Source organism: Vombatus ursinus, unplaced genomic scaffold (assembly GCF_900497805.2).
Source record: "Vombatus ursinus unplaced genomic scaffold, bare-nosed wombat genome assembly UNPS02013950.1, whole genome shotgun sequence".
NCBI lineage: Eukaryota > Metazoa > Chordata > Mammalia > Diprotodontia > Vombatidae > Vombatus > Vombatus ursinus.
In genome coordinates this window covers 3,427,015-3,431,833 of record NW_020953728.1, presented here as the reverse complement: position 1 = coordinate 3,431,833, position 4,819 = coordinate 3,427,015, and the positions used below count along the sequence as shown (strand labels likewise).

The 4,819-nt window shown below is 34.8% G+C and overlaps 1 long non-coding RNA gene across 1 annotated transcript; it reads left to right on the top strand.

Annotated features, from left to right (window-relative positions):
- Positions 1-3,398, top strand: LOC114040796. The gene is made up of 3 exons (XR_003568834.1): positions 1-276; positions 666-832; positions 3,322-3,398. It is a non-coding gene; the product is annotated as an uncharacterized LOC114040796 (long non-coding RNA).
- Positions 3,399-4,819: the final 1,421 nt, after the last annotated feature.

Genomic DNA, 4,819 nt, shown 5'->3' with positions numbered 1-4,819 from the left:
TGTATTATTTACAAAAAGGGGTATTCGTATCCCCAGCACTTAGCACAGTGCCTGGCACTGGTAGGTACTTAATAAATGTTTATTGACTATCTTCTTCCTTATGCTTTTCCCACCTGATCTCCAGCCTCAGGTGAGAAGAGGAATGACCTCCCTCTGACTACATCTTCCATCTGATGCTACACAGGCCTGATAGCCAGTCTCAGATTCCTAGGGGCTATCTGGAGGAGACTTCCATCTGTACCAGCACACAGTAACTTCTACCTCCTGCTCCACCAGGTAGCCTGTTCACCCACCTCCCTCGACATGAAGAGCCTCCCATGTGAAGAGGAGAGCCCTTCCCCCTGATCTCAGGTCTTCCATCTGCAGGCACTTAATAAAGGTTTATTGACTGATTGATTAACGAATCCTAATGTGGCTTCCAGGAAGGGGGAGGTTTTGGCATGTGTGCCAGGGAATACTGAGTAGGGGGTAGGGGGTAGGGGTAATGGAGAAAAGTCTCATTATCAAGCTAGATCCTGGACAGGTTTTGTAGTAGAAGCTTATGACCTCTTAATCACTTTCTACTGATGACTCTGACATGTGATGAAAAATTATTGACTATGCCAGAAGTATCATCATCTGTGCTATGTCCCTGATGTTCTTATCATTGTCACCCATCATTACAGTAGGAGAAGAATCGGTGTGTGACTGTATTGGAAGTTTCTTCATCTGTGCTGTGTCCCTGATGGTATTGCTTCTAGTCATCTCCTGCAACATGTGACTCACCGTGAACTGCAGATATTTGGTATTACCCCAGATCTTTGAGATCTGAGACTTGGTCCTTCTGAAGAGAGTAAGAAAAGTCTAATATTTCTTGCATTTGTTCTCCAACCTTTTTCTTTTTCTCTATGGTAACTTCTTTTTTTTTAGGCGGGGTAGGGGGGTAGGAATAGGTATTAATTTGTTTTGTTATTGTTCTGTGTATTTTGTTTTTACTTTTTAAAATTTTCTTTTTCTTTTTTCTTCCTCTTACTCCCCTTCGTACTACTCCTGTGCCTGCAGGATTTTTCAATAAAAACACAAAAAGCATTCAAATGGTGGAAGGACCTCTAGAACAGAGGTATCAAACACGTGGTCCACAGGCTTCATACAGTCCAGAACACTCCTGAGTGTGGCCCAAACCAGATTAAAATGTCATTGAGAAATATTTAATAAAATATATAAAAATACAATACAACATATATAATATCATAGTTTAAAACTGAGTCGATTTGCAGGTCCATGGGGATCCTTATGTATGGTTTAGTGACCCCTGTTTCTATTTGAGTTTAACACCGTTGCTCTAGGGCTTCTTAAGCTTCTTCCATTCATGACCCCTTTTTGCCCGAGAAATTTTTACATGATATATAGGTATATAAAATAAAATACATTTACGGATCAAATCAAACATTTCTAACAAACATTTACTGATAATAAATCATAAAGAAATGTATTTTAAAACAATTCTTTGGTATACATATAATTTTAGAATTTATTAAAGATGAAAGCAAATTTGCATATTAATGAGATAGATGTGCTTGTTTATTTTTACATAAAGAATTAAATCTTGGCATAATATTTGATACTGCAGGATGTAAAGCATTATCAAAGTTTTTCAGAGTTGATCGATATTTTGATTTTATAATCATCAATGATGAGAATGCCACTTTGCATAAATACATAGTACAAAATGGCAGAGGTGTGTTTAAGGCCATTTCAGAAATTGTTGGAAATTCTGTCCTAATCCCAAGCTAAAATTAATTTAATGATTTTTTAGGGAACTCAAGTTTTAAACCTGTGTTGCTTGATAACTTGGCAAATTCTTCTTGAACTTTTAATGGCAAATGATTGATATTTTTTATTTCAATTGAGTATGGTTTATGAACCCAACTTAGTTTTTTAGAATCAAAATTTGAAGGTCAGTATTTTTGAAACTGTGTCTCCAGGAACTTCAGATGATCAATTATAACTTTTACGATTAAATCTGTGGAAAGATTATTTCCAATTATAAAATCATCTATAGTTGTAAACATTTCTAAAGAACAATTTTCCATCCTATTCTTCCACATATTAACTTTTTATTAAAACTTTCAGTTTTATCTTTTAACATAAATGTTACAATTTTTTCCTTGAATCGACATGTTTAAATCACTGAGTTTTTCAAAAATATCTGACAAACAACAGTTTTGAAAGCCATAAGTTATTATAAAAAAATAACAAAATTGAATTTCTGCTCAGTCAAAAATATAACAACTTCATCTTTCATTTCAATAATCTGTTTAAACTTCACCCTCTTGAGAGCCACTTCACCTCTGCATATAGTAATAAGCTTTTGTAATTGGAGTCCATGTCTTTCCAAAGGTTTGAAAACAAACAACTGTTAAGGGCACAGCTTTTAATGAAGTTAATGATTTTGATAGTATCACTAAGCACAACATCTAATTCTGGTGATTTTTTTTTTTTTTTTTGCTATGAGGGCCTCCCGATGGATCATGCAGTGAATAAAAGTGGTATGTTCATTGCCACCAGCTTTAACTTTTGCTACAAATCCAACATTCTTGTCCATCATTGCCCCAGCACTGTCTATACAGACTCCAACACTATTTTTCCACCATAAACCTTCATTGTGAAAAATCCATTGACTTTAAGATGAATCTTCCCCTCTTGTGAGCCCTTCCAAAAGGCAACAGAACAATAATTCCTCATCTATGCTTCCTTCATAAACATATCTTACATAAAGTAACAACTGTACCATGTTAGACATATCAGTTGTTTCATCTAACTGAATTACAAGCTTTGGGCTGCCCTTCAGCTTGGTAATAAGCTGGTGGAATTGGTTATTACTAATATCAGAAATTCTTTTGGAAACAGTATCATTCAGTGAAGGAATTTTATGAATTTCATCTCCATACTTTTTCCCGTGAACTATTTCTGACATTTTAATAGCAGCAAGTAACATGAGATCTTCTCCTATTGTGTAGGACTTTTTAGTTTTTGCAGTTAAATAAGAAGTTTTGTAAGATGCAAGTAAATACTTTTTGTTGACAGTAACAAATTTCTCAAAACATTGTTTTTCTTTATTTGAAGATTTTAAAAGTTGTTCAAAATGTTCCTTTGATTTATTGCAGTACGCTGCATGCTTGGTATTAAGATGTCATTTTAGTTTGACTCATTTCATGCTCTCCACAGCCAAAACTTCATTACAAATTAAGCAAGAGGGTTTTTCCACATCATCATCATTATTAGAAATAAATCCATACTGCAAAAATGATTCAACATATTTTCTTTTTCTTATCAATTTAGGTGTACTACAACCTGGTAGCAAAGATTCTGCTGCATTGTCATCAGTATTTTTACCTCTTCTGTCCAAATTTAGCCATTTATCCATAACTGAAAAATATTTTTGTCCTAAAATATAAATAAATGTTGTTAATAATTTATCAAATAAATACTAGCTTTAGTTTATGAAATTACATTTGTTTGTGCTTAATTTTAAAAATTGATGTTCACACTTATATACACATACAGCGGTGATGGTAGAGAAATATTATTAAAGAGCTTTTGTCTTTACTTGCTGCAATTAAATACTTATGTTTCTGTAAAAGAAGGAGATAACAATTTTAAAAATCAAACATTCTAACACAATACAACCAAAAGATATACTAATTTGATACTGACATGCTGAGGAATGACCGTAGGGAAACATTAAAACTCTTTATTTTCCGTAATTAAACTATTATGTTTCTATAAGAGCAGAAAACTTTGTATGTACAGTAAAAACACTGCAATTTATAGCATATAATATTCCCGAATCTGAGCCCAGGTATTTCTGGCAGTGTTCGTTGGTGTTGTGTGGCATGACAGCATGCACAGTGCAAAATGTACATGTGTGTTCAGAACCAAGGCTGCAATAAAGCTGTGTGATGCAACATGGGCAAGCATTGCCAGAAACACCTTGCATTCATTACGTGTTTGATTTTGTATTAATTTTTGGTCATCGCGTGTTCAGAAATTTTGTACTGTTGCCATTTTTTTTTTTTTGCAACCTCCACATTCAGTTACATAACCCTATATGGGGTCGCACCCACAATTTAAGAAGCACTGCAGAAGATTCTTAGGACCTTGCCCCTGTGGGGCAGTATGTGATACGACCACTACCTATAATGCTTCCTCTCTTTCCCAGCAACATGAATTAGATTAATCTTTCCCTGATAGGTAACAAAGTTGTCCCCAAGACTTGATTGGACCAAGTGACCAAGGATCAAGCTACTGTTCCCCTTGACACAGCTTCCTGGTAGCTTCTGGCATTATTGATGTGGCTTCCTTAGCACCTAAGGGCATACCAAGATTCACACATGTGGAGTCAAACCCTCTAGACCTGGAGTATGTCCCCAGACTGCATGAGTTAACACATTTGGCACTGCTGAACAGATGCATTTCCATATGGAGATAAGTGGGAGTCTGTGCCTCGTTTTGTTAACCTTAATGACTTACTTCTGAGTGCCTCATTTGGTTCCAACATCAAACTTGGACTAATAGGATACTGGCCTGAGTCTGGTCTACCCTAACTGACCTAATAGAACTTTAGAAAATGTAAATATTATATATCTCTGATAGTTACTGAAAGGAAAGAAAAAGGAGTTTACATAGTGGGTATGTCACCTTTACAAAAACTGTACATGTATTAGGGCATAAAAACCTCAAAAACTAATGCAGAAAAGTAAAAATATTAAAAATCCTTTATTGACCTTTATTTTAATAAATTAACATTTAATAAAAGGCCTTTGAAGTACTGATTAAA